This window comes from Panthera onca, chromosome A2, assembly GCF_046562875.1.
Source record: "Panthera onca isolate mPanOnc1 chromosome A2, mPanOnc1 haplotype 2, whole genome shotgun sequence".
Lineage (NCBI taxonomy): Eukaryota > Metazoa > Chordata > Mammalia > Carnivora > Felidae > Panthera > Panthera onca.
The window spans coordinates 147654061-147667940 of record NC_138340.1 but is presented as its reverse complement, the minus strand read 5'-3'; the positions used below and the strand labels follow the sequence as shown (position 1 = coordinate 147667940).

General features: G+C 50.0%; 1 long non-coding RNA gene across 1 annotated transcript; it reads left to right on the top strand.

The window, feature by feature from the left end:
* The first annotated feature begins 519 nt into the window (after positions 1 to 519).
* Positions 520 to 13335, top strand: LOC144613934 (uncharacterized). The gene is made up of 2 exons (XR_013551430.2): positions 520 to 1288; positions 12295 to 13335. It is a non-coding gene; the product is annotated as an uncharacterized LOC144613934 (long non-coding RNA).
* The last annotated feature ends 545 nt before the right edge of the window (positions 13336 to 13880 follow it).

Below are 13880 nucleotides of genomic sequence, written 5' to 3'. Positions count from 1 at the left end.
AGTACATAGCTTGTGGTCAGGCAAAATTTCATGCATTCTGAGTGTGAAAGACAGCCTTTGAGATACAGTTTGTAAGCCAGAAATTCCAGCACTTGAGGGACATTCTGAAGTTTGTGGAAACAAGCAGCCCGTGTGACACAGCCAGCCTGCCTGGACACTTCAGAATGTTTATTCATCCTATACGCCAAATTCACTTCTCACTCACCAGATTTGTCTTTTACCTCATGGTTCCCAGAGGAGTTCCTGGTAGCAGGGACCAGCATCTGCCAATTACCTTCAGAAGTGAGCTCAGAAGCCCAGAAGGAGCCTTCCTCTTGCGAATTATGCCTTCTTTGGGCATAATTGGGTTCCTGTGTTTGGACTTGCAGGGCTGGATGTGGGACAATCTGCTTCTTTGGATGACTACGCCAACTGGAGAGAAACCAAGTACCCTTCCTGACCCCAGGCAGCAGGATTGGGATATAGGATGTTTTGCGCATCCCCGGAGCCCTTTTGGCATAAGAACACTAGAGAGGGAGAATTACTAGAATTAAAGTTTAAGATTCTGACATCCAGACAGGATCTTGCACTCAGAAAGTTCTGGCCCACCATGAAAGTGGCCCACCATCAAAGACAGCAAGGAAGAAGTATGTCAGAGAGTGCTTTATCTCCCTCCCCCAAGAAGCCTGCAAAGCATCACAATGCTTATCTCTTCTAGGTGGACCTGGGACACTAAGAGTTCCAGATTCCAAGATGGTCCCATGCCTCTGGCCCAGGAGAAAGGAGCTGTGCCAGAAGCCTGGGGTTTGAACATTAACTGTCCTGCTAAAGCCTGCCAGCCATGTGCTCTCCATGCTCCCCAAGGACTATTTTACTCTTTGCAAGGGGAAAGAATTAAAGACTCCCTTTTCCGCACAAATATCATGGAGGCATTTAGCACATACTCTTCCCCGGCTATCCGTGCCACTGAGGCAATCCCACCCTCCTGTCAGAGGGTGCCTGGCAAGAGGTCAGCAACAAATGAGCCAGACCAGGATTATCAGGATCCAGATGTAGGTGTGAAGGCCAGGAAAGGCAATCCAGCAGGGCGGGAAGCATCTGGAAGATCCATGCCTCCCTCAAGGCTTCAGGGGATGGAGGTCATCCTGTCTGGTCTCAGACAACAAAGCTCCAGCCATGAGCTCCAAGGACCTGATGCAGAACTGTCAGCCACAGCAGCACAAAGAAGAGCAAGACAGGACTTCAGCGACTAAGAGCAGAGAAATACACCCGGGGGTGGAGAAACGGGAAGGTCCATCCCAGGAGTAAGGTACAAGTTCAGGGCTTGAATGGATCAGTACTAGGAGGCCAGTAATGGGACCAGGGAATAAAGTCAGCATGAGAGCAGAAAGAGCTACTTGGTGCTGAGTTGGGTTGGGGAACTCTCGGCCTAAGATCAAGATTATAACTTAATAGCCAAATACAGCACCAATGGTGAAAATAGGGGTTCATTCTTCTAACATCCAATAATCTGGTTATGCTTGTGGGGAGACAGATAAATGAGACCATTCTCTGCCCACCAAGGAGCTCACAGTAGTGTGGAGAAAGACACCTCTGTGAACTGGTAATCATAACAGAGTAGCTGGAGTGTGGGGCACATCCACAGAGTATGAACATCGGAACTGAAGAGGGAAGTGGAGGGTGGGTAGGCTCTCAAGGTGAGCCAGGACCAGGTCAGGGGGGGTCCCTATAGTCCATCTCACCCTAGACCTGACCTACAGATGGCAAGGGGCCATTGGGTGGCCGTTGGCATCCATTCAGGTCATATGTAACAGAAACCAGCTCTCACTTAAGTAAGAAAACCCACGTTGGGGGTGCCTGGGGGGGCTCAGTCGGTTAAGCGTCCGACTTCGGCTCAGGTCACGATCTCACAGTTCATTAGTTCGAGCCCTGCGTTGGGCTCTATGCTGACAGCTCGGAGCCTGGAGCCTGCTTCAGATTATGTGTCTCCCTCTCTCTCTGCCCCACTTGAGCTCTGTCTCTCTATCTCTCTCTTTCTCTCTCTCTTTCTGTCATTCTCAAAGATATATAAACATTAAACAAATTTTTTTTTCAAAGAAAGAAAACCCATGTGGAAGGATAAAGGTGGCTCACTTACCTGAAGCCCACCCAGGAGTCTAGGAGACAGATTCAATCCAGGGCATCTCTGGGACTCCAGAGATTTAGGGAGCTACCAACAGGACAAATCAGCCACACCCTCACTCCACTGGCAAGTCACAGTCCCAGGGAGAAAGTCCACTGCCAACCTGTGGCCACATGCCCGCCCCTTGGTTGTCGGTCCCACTAAACACCAGGTACTGTGAGTGGCACTTTCCCCCAAAGACGATCAGGGTTCTAGAGTCAAAAGGAGGGGATTGACTCTTGGGTGGCCAAAATTAATTGAGAGCATGCCTTGAGTGTTTAGGCTGCAGTGTGACATAAACACATGTACGGTTTAGAGCAGAGGGTCAGCAAACGTTCTCTGGAGAGGGCCAGGGAGTAAACATTTTCCGCCTTGTGGGCCATATGGTCTCTGTTGCATCTACTCAATGCTGCTGCTATAGCACAAGAGGAGACAGACAGTATATATACGAATGGGCGTGGCTGGGTTCCAGTAAAGCTGTATTTATAAAAAGAAGCAGTGGGCCAGACTGGGTGCTCTCTGTGTATGATTCATGCCACACTGGGGTAGAAGCGAGGTACAGGAGGGGAGAGAAAGAAAGCAAAGAGAACAAATACAAAACCATTCTCTCCATGAAAATATGCCCTGTGGGTTTTCTAGCAGAGTACAGCCTCTTGGGGAAAATTCCCTGTTTCTCTCTCTTTGGGATAAAACTACCCCTCGGTAAAGAGTCCCTTTATACATTTTATTTTCATGAACATTAAGTTCGGTTTCCTCTCGCATTTAACTTGTTTCTTAATTGTTTGTTCCTGTAGGGGGTTCTATTTGTTTGCTATCTTTCATAGGCTTTTCAATTCCCGCAAAGGCAGCAGCAACCTTCCTCAGCAGGATGCCAGCAGCGTATTGACTTCCCCCCGCCGCCACCCTTCTTATTGTAGGGAACTGTGGGTTTCCCAGTGTGGGACACCTGTATTTATTTGAGGCCAATCTCAAAAACACAACACAACCACATCCACACTTTCCGGGTTGCCATCTTGCTCACGGCTGGCAAGCCCGAGAATCTTCCTCCGTATCGCATCTCAGCCATTCCGGCTCAGCCAAAGAGAAGGCACTGGGGACTTGGAGACAGCGTGTAGAGTCACGGCAAGGCAAAAACCTAGCCCCTCTTTTGTAATCACCTCTTCGGTATGAGGCAATATGCTGTGAATTAGTGTGTTCCAGGCCTGGAGTGGTAACATATGGTGTATCTCTGCTCATTCTACATTAAATCCTGACATTTTGCAGCTGTCAAGATAAAGCTGTTTATATGAGTAACATTGTAGTTTGTTTATAGGGAAATAATGTGTAGCAAGTTATGATTAATCAAGGTGTCTAAAATCTGCTGGAGGCTTCTAAATAGATTTGTTTTCACTGCCGTGCTTTCTGTCTCCTAAATCAGGGGGTTAGTGACCCTCCGCCCCCTTGGTACCCCATGGACATTTTGGCCCTGTCCCCTGTGGGGCAGGTGGAGAGGGAGGCCCGGCCTTCCTGCAGAGGCAGGAAGAGTGGGGGTGTTGCATGGAGTGAGGAGGCGGGGAGTACTCACCTTAACTTCCAAACTTCAGGAAGCCCCTCAAAGAGCCTCTGTATCTTAATTCTTGTGTTTAGATTCCACGTCTCCAATTGGATTGTCCCCCGAAGAGCAGCCAGTAGGTGACTGAGTCTTCAAGGAAATAGACAGTGCACCTAGCTTTGGTTTTCTGGGGTCCCAGAGGTCATGGGCCTGGAGGCAGTGCAGATTTGAGGAGTCTCACCTTCTAGAGGTTATCTCAATTCCTTGTGTCTGTGGTTGGGGGTTCCAATTTCCTCTTTGGAGGATAATTGGTTAGAACCCAAGGCTCCTGAAAGAATCTAATGTGTCGCCTTGCTGAGCTACTGTCCCAAGGCAAGAATCCTTCAACCTCGCTGACAGCCGGTGTCAGGCCACCAAGTGATCCGTCTCAGCAGAAGGAATGAAGCCACCTGTGCCACCGTGGGGAGGGTCAAACGCTGGGAGGAAACTGCCTTCTGACCCTGAGCTGTATCTGCCCTGTCTTGCCCTGGGGAACAACTTGGGGCTGGCTAGCCACTTTTCCAAATGAAAAACTTTCTGACCTTGTCGACAGCCACCATCTCGTCCACAGGCCAAACTTCACGGTCCCCGAGCACTGCTTGCAGTGCCTAGCCCCCCTCCGTCCTGGCCACCCTCCCCCAGCGCTTGCCGGCTGGTCGTGATGCACCTGGAAATGTCTGCTCCAGGATGGACCCATCTCAGTGTCCAAGGTGGCTGGAAGCCTCAACTGAGCTCTCTTGCCCTTTGTCCTCCTTTCCAAGGCCTGCCCCACTGCTGGCCAGGTGGAGAGGTGGGCAGTGAGCCCCCACCGAAAGGGCACAAAGAAATCCAGGACCCTGTGGAGGTGGCTTCATCCACGGACTGGAAGATGCACAAGCAGAGACGCGTTCCCCCAGCAACGCCTGTGGTGCAGCGGCAGGGACCAGCTGCCTTTTGGCCACAGAGACAGAGCCAGCAGTAGTGGCAAGAAGAGAAAGCAAGTTGCCGTAGCATCATGGGCCTGCACCCCATGCCTTCCTGGGCACGCGGAAGGCAGCTGGCAGGAAGGCAGGCAGGAGGAGAGGCAAAGGATTTGCTGCCTGAGAGAGCAGGGCGATTCCACAGCTGTGGATGGGACTTTGAGTCATCACCCAACCCGTTTTCAGCAGACAGCCTGCCCTCCCCCAAACCACTTGTACCTTGGATGTGCTTCTAGAAGTGTCCACGGTGAAGGCTCACAGAAAACAGCAGATGGCTCAAGCTGGAGTCTTAGGAGATGCCCCGGTTCAGGATGGAGGGGAGGAAATGAAGCCATTGGTGGAGCCTGGGCAGGACCGGGCCCAGGGGTAGAAGGAGAACTGTTTTGAGGTGTTGAGGAGTAGTCAGCCCAGAGATGTAAGTTAACTGACCTGGCCAGGGTGGAGCGGTTGAGCTCGCCTTGGAAGATACTGAGTTTAGCAACACAGAACCCTCCCTCCTGGGGTTAGGAGAGTCCCCTCAACAGTTCAGAGGTTATTTCTTCTCCTTAGCTGGACATCTCAGAGACCCTCTTCAGTGTCACCATGCGTCAGAGAGAGAGAGTCACTGAGGCCCCCATTTGATGGGTGAGAGAACACAGGGAAGACCAAGGAAAGGGCAGAGGGCACGGAGCCAGGGACGAATGGTGCAGGAAGAAAGGATTACTGCAGAAGGTGGTGCCTTCCGAAAGCGACCAGAACAGACAAAGAACTGAATCCAACCAGGAACCTTGGACCCTCGGTCCACCCCCGCCACCCCCCATGCCCCCTTTTCCTGTAGGGACAGCAGAGTGAGTGAGCCTCTTGTCAGAAATGAATATCGCATGGGACAGTTAATCAAAGCTGAACTGCCCCCTGCCCCTGTGAGCGAGCGGTGCTCGGAGGGGAGTGGGCAGCCCGGCAGATGGAGGGGAGGCAGTGCCTCCCCTGCCCGCATCCACCTGCAAGGGGGGGGGGGGGGTGGTGGCGCTGTAGGGGAAGCACAAAGACTATTTCTTCCCATAAAAAATGATATGAGGTGAAAAACCGTTTACTGCACATTAGGATCCACGGTTGGGCCATTTGTATGTTTTACTGGGATGGTTATGTCACTAAACGAAGCCTGAAAAATCCATCATGGGCAGGGAGCCTGACAGTGGCCTGGTCACGGGAGGGGAGTTGGGGGATGGGGGGGCTGGGCAGAAGAGGAGAAATGGGAAGGGATAGATACTGGTGTCTGGGGGGACTCAGGTCCATGCACTGTCCCAAATCACTGGGGTTCACGTCGGAGGGCCTGGTGAAGCCCCCACCAACTCTGTAGTTACTATTCTTCCTAAACAGGAAGCCCAGAGGTTCCCTCTACCCCAGTCCCTCTCGGCTGTTTCTGGGGATGCACTCATGTGCCACTTCCAATTCAATGAGTGACTTTTAATTAAATTCCTATGTGCTAGGCGGGGGACCCTGTCACCCGCGTCACCCATCAGGACCCTTCCCCTCCATCCTTTGAGCCATGACCAAATCACCACACTTGTGGTTAGAGAAAGAAGTGACTGAGAAGGCCCTCGCAAGTTGGGGAGCAGATATCCCGGGAGCAGAACTCGGCAGGAGGGGAGTGCAGAAATGTCATTCGCGTGGCTGCATTTAATCAGGAGCTCTGTTAATGAATGCCAAGGCCAGCCGCCTGAAACGTCAATTCTGACTTTAATCATCCACCTGTACCTCTCTCCCCTTGCCTCTGAGCAATGTCTGGCTTTAGCAAAAGGGTCAGGAATTGGGGGCCCTTCCTGGCCTCCCCAGCATACCACTGACCCTCTGTTATGTGTGACCCTTGGATCCCAGAGCTAGACAGGCCAAGAGAATGTCTGAGTGGAGCCTCTTGTTATCCAGGTAAGAAACCCAGGCTAGTACTAGAACTCTGTTCTCCTAATTCCCAGCACCTCCCCCCCCCATTCCCACACCCTGCTGTGGCCCCCGGGCCAAGCTTGCAAACGCAAGGGAGCCCCAAATCACTAATAGCCATCTTCCCTGACCGCCCAAGGTACAACCCACGACACAAGCAGCCAGGGCATTTGCCAGAATGCAAGACGTTCTCATCCCAGCCTCCTGATCTACCACCTCACTTTCCCTTGTCATAATACATCGTCCCCGGGCACCACCACACTGAGAAATAAGGACACAAGCTGTAGGCAATGGACAAGCAGTTCCCGGTGCCTGAAGGAGAAGGGCAGGATGTCACTAGATGCCAGGTGAGGAGATATGCTGTTGAGACGGCTGCCCGGACCCAGAACCTCCAACAGCCATGAGGCAGACCGAGCACAAGATGGAGAAAACAGCCACCGATGGTCCTTGACCACACCTGGAAACAGCGTGCGGCCGCCAAGTGGACTGGCGGGATGCTGGTTTTCGCTACAAGTTCATCGGAGGACAAATCAGATGCCGCATTTTCACAGAATCGACTCGGCTGTTCAATTCATCCTTCGAGGCGAAGGAAATGGATGCCAGAAGAAAAAACAATCCCACATGTCAGGTGGGTAGCAAAGATGTTGTGTGTCCAGTCCTGACACATGCAATTTCCTGCAGCGCGAGAGTGAGCCAGGAGTCTCCCAAGGCCCTGAGACCAAGAGTGGATGGTTTACAGAAGAGGTACAGGATCCCAGTGTCTGGGAGGCAGCCCAGGCTAGCGGCAGGCACGCAAAGTCTGGCACCAGGAGGCCTGGGTTCTAATCCCAGTTCTGCCACTTACCGGATGTGTGGCCTGGTGCAATTTCATTAACCTCTCTCTGCCTCAATTCTCCCATCTGTAAAATGGGCAGAATAATAGCACTTGCCTTTTAAGGCTATCTAAGGATTTAACAGATTCCTACTTGCAAGGGTCTGGAACAGTAGCTGGCATGTGATCAGTGCTAGAGAAGTCTTAGGTGATATAAATGAGTCTGCTGTGAACCAAGAACACTGAGCCCTGAAACAAAAGGCAGAAATGGTTCTCAGTCAAGAACTTCTCTGCAGGTAAAACTGGGAGTGACTGAAGGGGACACTGCAACCACACACACAATGACTGACATGATGTCCTCATTTGCCTTGGTTCCTGTCATGTGTTGCCTGTGAAATGAGTTCCTAAGACATGCATCTTATTTTCTTATTCAATTTCAAGGTAAAATTAGGGTTGTGTCCCTTAGGGAGAAGATGTGCCCCCCCCCCCCCCACAAAACAAGAGGCTCCCTAGAGAAAGCCTGTTTAAATCACATATTTAAAGAGACATCAATATTTTTCTGACAGAGTATTAGTAACAATAAATAAATTGCCAAATAGGGCTGCAAACTAGCAGGACTGCTCAATATTTGAGTGACAGTTAACATCTCATGGGAAATAGCAGTGACAGCTGAACATGTCACCAATGGCACGGCCTCAATTGCACAGTATATGAGGGACTCCTTCCGGGAGACAGGGGAAAGCCAGGGCCAATGACAGCCAAGGCGAGGGAAAGCCAGGAGGTAAAGGTGGGCTGTCCACTGTGGGACAGCCTCTAGTCCAGAGCTCTGTGGCCAGGAGGGGACAGAGGGCAAGGTCCAGGGCTGAGAGTCATGGGGACAGATCTAGGCCTTCCTAGCCTTGTGTCAATGTGCTAGAAGCTGATCTGAGTGGGGAGGCAGGCAGGGCACAATTTAACACCCGTAGGGTTGACGTTGTTTGCATCAGGGAGACATTCAGGCCACTTAGTGGGGCTGATGTGGGAAAGACCCAGAAACTAGGGCTGGGCCCTAGGAAAACTAGCCAAGGTCAGGAGGCTGGGGCATGGGGGTAGAGCCCAATCTCTGCCATGGAGACAGGGAAGGGAGAAAAAGGAATAGAGGAGGAGGCTGGGCACAAGAGACCCAAATGGGAGACCAATGGGGCTTGGGTAAGGAGGCTGCCATTTTCAAGGTCTACGCCCAGCCCGAGGGACATGGCGGAGGTGGGAGGGGAGGGAAAGACAGGGGCAGGGAACAGCAGGAGGATTCCAAACCCCTTCAGGCAGTGGAGCAGGGGCAGAATGAACAGGGCTGGGGTGGTTGGGGACAGAGAAAGACTGTCCACTACAGTGATGGAACCCTTGACTCTTGGAGCTTCTACCAAATTTTCATAGTAAGCTGATATAGAGTCATGGTCATAGCTTAAAGCCCATCTTCAGCTATGAAAAAGGATGCCACAGAAGCATCTGTGTGTTAGAAATGAGTCGGTAACCCGGAGATGCAGAAAGCCAGCCTAAGGCAAACATTCCTGACATGACAGGAAGGAAACGGGTAGAGGTGCACAGATACTGGGACTTGCTGGGAGAACAAAACTAAGCAGGTATGCAGTGTCCAACCCGGACGGATGGCCCAGAGCACCTGGAAACGGCTTGTCTGTATCTCACTGACTTAGCAAGAGGGCACGACTAATCAGCAGAACCCTTGGTCAGTAAATCTTGTTTATACAAACTGTTTAAAAATGTTCTGTGGACACAAAACTTGTTAATGGACTTTTGGCTGGAGGAGAGACAAGGGACATTGATTACAGACTGCAGGGGACCATCACCTGGTATATATTTCTTTCATGTTCTAATTTTTCACAATAACCATGTTTCTTTCATAATAAAAGGCGATATTAAAACAGAATGTGTTATGGGAAGACATATAGGACTTTTTGAAATAACTTCTGGAAAGCTTGTGTAAGAGTCAGTTCATAAGGGTTTCTGGTGGCTAGACATCAATGCAGTAGCTGTGGGGTGCAGAAACAAGGGAATTTTTTTTTAAGTTCTTTATTTTTGAGAGAGAGAGAGAGAGAGTGCACACAAGAGTTGGGGAGGGGCAGAGAGAAGGGGACAAAGGGTCCGAAGCAGGCTCTGTGCTGACAGCAGAGAGCCTGATGCAGAGCTCAGACTCACAAACCATGAAATCATGACCCGAGCCAAAGTCAGCTGCTCAACCGAGTAAGCCACACAGGCACCCCATTATTTTTATTTTTATTTTTTTAGATACAGAAAGAGAAAGAGAGAGGGAGAGCATGAGCTGGGGAGAGGAGCAGAGAGAAAGAGAGAGAATCTTAAGAAGGTTCCATGCTCAGCGCAGAGCTCGATGTAGGACTCAATCCCACCACCCTGGGATCATGACCTGAGTTAAAATTAAGAGTGGAATGTTCAACTGACTGAACCACCCAGCCACCCCCAGAAACGAGGAAATTCTTACTAGGAGGTCAGAGTGGGGACCACACTCTCCCTGTCCCTGGTTTCTCATCTTACCTCAGGAATTAGGAATTTGCACCCTTGCTGAGGAAAGGAAGGAAGGAACCTTTTGCCCATTCCATTCTGCCCCTAGAGTCAGCCTCTCCCACTCTGAAAGAAGAATCTATGATCAGATTAGCAGGCTTCAAACCCCAGGGAGCTGCTTTTCTGCACCCAGCAGAGCTCATGTGTCAAAAATGGCATGCACCTTGACCTTGACCTCTCTAACCCGTGCAGTATCTTTGCCCTTGCCTACTGGACTCCCCCCAGAGCAACTCCTGGCCCAGAGTTGGGGGAAATATTTGAAGAGGGGTTTTTTGAGGTCCCCTTGTCTTTCCTTAACCCAGCTTTACCAGCAATGAGGCTGAAGTTTTTAAAATTTTTATCTGACCTCTGGTCTATTTCTGAAAGGATTCAGAACTCATGGAGGGATGTGATTAAACGTCATATTTCTAGTCCCTCAAAAACAAAAACAAAAAACCCACAATTATCATTAAAGCAGATTGGCAGAGAAAGCTTCTGATTGGAGGAAAAGTGTCAGGAATTACCACAAATAACATCAATGTAACAACCAACTGTGATATTGTGATAAGTAATATATATTTTGGTCTTCATACACTGTCTTTGGCACAGAGCTCCTAAAACCCTTGGAATTTCCTAAGTGATGAGAGAGATCACGATATCTTTTGTTATGTTAATGAGGTGACTTTTGGAAAGCCTCTAGATAACCAAAGGATGGGAGCTGGTTGCCAGGGGAACCAACCATGTGATGAGAGCCCTGGAACTTTCAGTCCTACCCACCCTCCAGGGAGGGCTGAAGGGCTGAAGATTGAGTTCAAGGATTTAATCGATCATGCCTAAGTAATTAAGTCTCCATAAAAAGCCAAAAGGAGGGGTCTGGAGAGCTTCTGGGCTGGTGACCACATGGAGACCTGGGGAAAGGGGTGTGTCTGGGGAGGGCGTGGAAGCCCTGAGCCCCTCCCTACACCCTACCCTATGTATCTCTTCCGCCTGGCTGTCCCTGAATTATATCCTTTCATAATAAACCAGTAATCTCGTAAATAAAATGTTATGAGTTCTGTGAGCTATTCTAGCAAATTAATCAAACCCAAGGAAGGACTCTTGGGAACCTCTGATTTATAGCCAGGGGGTAAGAAGCACAGGTGACAACCTGGACCTTCAATGGACATCTCAGTCTTGGGGGACTGAGACCTTTCCCTGTGGGATCTGATGCTGTCTCCGGGTAGTATCAGAATTGAGTCGAACTGTCGGACGCTCAACTGGTGTCAGAGAATTGTTTGGTATGAGCAAAAACCCACACACATCAGAATCGGTGATCAGAACATTTGTTTATTGAGTGTTTACCAGAAGCCAGACACTGTGCTAAGCACTTTACATGGGGTGTGTGTGTGTGTGTGTGTGTGTGTGTGTGTGTGTTTTAATTTTTTTTTTTTTTTTAACGTTTATTTATTTTTGAGACAGAGAGAGACAGAGCACGAACGGGGGAGGGGCAGAGAGAGAGGGAGACACAGAATCAGAAGCAGGCTCCGGGCTGAGCCATCAGCCCAGAGCCTGACGAGGGGCTCGAACTCACTGACCGCGACATCGTGACCTGAGCTGAAGTCAGACGCTTAACCGACTGAGCCACCCAGGCGCCCCTGTGTGTGTGTTTTAAATTGTTATCACAACTCTCCAAAAGAGGAAACTGAGACTGATAGATACCAGGGTGGGGATCTTTATGGCAGAGCAGATATTCACACCTAAGCTGACTTCTCAGGCCACCTTCTTCTTTTTAATTTTAGAGAGTGCACACATGCATGCACGAGCATGGGGGAGGGGCAGAGGGAGAGGGAAAGAGAATCTCATGCAGCCTCTACACGCAGCACAGAGTGCGACTTGGGGCTGGATCCTGAGACCCTGGGATCATGACCTGAGCCAAAATCAAGAGTCAGATGCTCAACCAACTGAGCCACCCAAGATGCCCTACAGGCCCCCTTCTTAAGCATCACCCATGATAGTGGGTGATTTCACCTTTTCCTTATGAGAGGGAAGTCAGTCTGCTTCCCAGGCTGGTGGGACAGAGAGCTAGTACAGGTGGGGATTTGCTGCTCAAATAAGCAGTAAAAGGTGCAAAGGGCCAAGGACAGGATAAATGAGGACCAGGACACATGTGCACCAGCCAAATGACTGGGGGTGACGACTGAGGCAGTCTGGGGAGCAAGACAGGCCTGGGCCATGATCCCCAAGAGAGCTACACAGAAGCAGCCTCTGGAGAGGAAGGTCTGCAGAAATCCCTCAGGCTTGAAGTTTAGGCTCACCTGTTGGCCCAACACCACGGTTATTAAAATACCCTCGTTCCTTTTTTTTGCAGGCTTGGCCACAAGATCATGGACATTGGAACTTCAGGGAACCTTAGAGAGTCCTTCAACTCCCTGGTTCTAGGGATCAGTAAATGGGCCTAGGAAGGTTGAATGAATTGCCAGAGGTCACAACGCGAAGTAGGGAGGGAAACCCAGGAGTTCTGACTCCCCTTCCAGTGCTCTTTCCATGGTACCACCTCAAGGCTTGGGATTCTGCCACATGTCTGGTCCTACTATTATGAAACATCTACTTTAGGTGGGGCACTGTGATAAACCTGAACTTGGGAAAAGCCCAGCTCTAGACTTCCAGTGTGATTCATGAGATTGTAGCCATGTTGTGGGATACCCCAAGCATACATTCAGCTCTTTGGACTGGCTCTTAAACCTTGTCAATTGTAAAGATGACAACAAATGTGACAGAGAAACACAAGATTGATTTTCTATGTTGAGAGCTACTCCTAATTTATCCACTCTATAATTGCCAATATTCCATACCTTGAAAGACATCTATTCTAGCAGCTCAAGGTACAACCTTAACTCCCTCTTCCCCCCACTCACCTCTCCCTAACACACAGCCCTTGGACTGCAAGAGTTCAATAGTCTTCCCAAGGTCACAGAGCAAGCCAAGGGCAGGACAGATAGAGAACATCACGTCTTGACTTTCCAGGTCTCCAGTGCTGAACCTCCTCTCAACACTACCTCACCTTGCACAGATGTCTGTCAGCAGAGGAGAAAAGGTCATGCAAGCAGAAACTTCATAAGCCACCGGAATAAAGCACACACATGGGTCTCGTCCTTGGGGAGGCCCACTGCAGGCAGATGGAGGTGCAAGAAGAGAGGTTCATGAAGCTAAGAGTGTCTCCAGGCCAGATGGTACTGATTTAACAAAGGGTCTGTTTGCAGTGACAGAGGAAGACCCCAAACTCTGCCCCTCCCATCATGCAAGCCTCCCTGCTCTTCTTTTAATAGAAGCATTTTCCCTGCCTTTCTCCCTTCCCTCCAAAAAACCTCACAAATATGTTGTGTGAAATATCAGAACTAATTAGACCAAATGGTGTTCGTATCTGTCACTGGTTTTTCTGGGGGAGAGCAGGCTGTGTCGTGGAGGGAAATTTTGTTAACTAATTAAGGACAGTTTTTAGGGGAGAGTGTCATGTCCCTGTGGGAAAGAGGGATGGGACGACTAGAGAGGGTTCTTGGATGGGCCAAGAATGGAGATAAAGGGCACAGTGACAGCTGGGTGACCGGGAAGGTGGTGTGGGAGAGACAAACAGGACTGAGTTAGCCTTGGGGGCAGCCCGTTTCATAGTTCTTCGTACAGTCAAAAGAGGACACCGTTTGCACACAAGCGTAAGCACACTCACCGCACCAATGAAAAATATCCATAGGAAGGAGGAGGTAGTCTATCCGGGTTAGTACTTAGCAGTTGTCACTGCTGCTCTGACACAACCAAGACAAGGAAACTGATCTTAGTTTCTTTATATCATACAACTCTCAGCACAATATATGACATCCGTAGTTACCCCAAATTTTTGACTGGAATACAATAGAGGAAGAAGAGGAAATGTTTGTATGGGCCTAGTTTGTGCTGGAGACA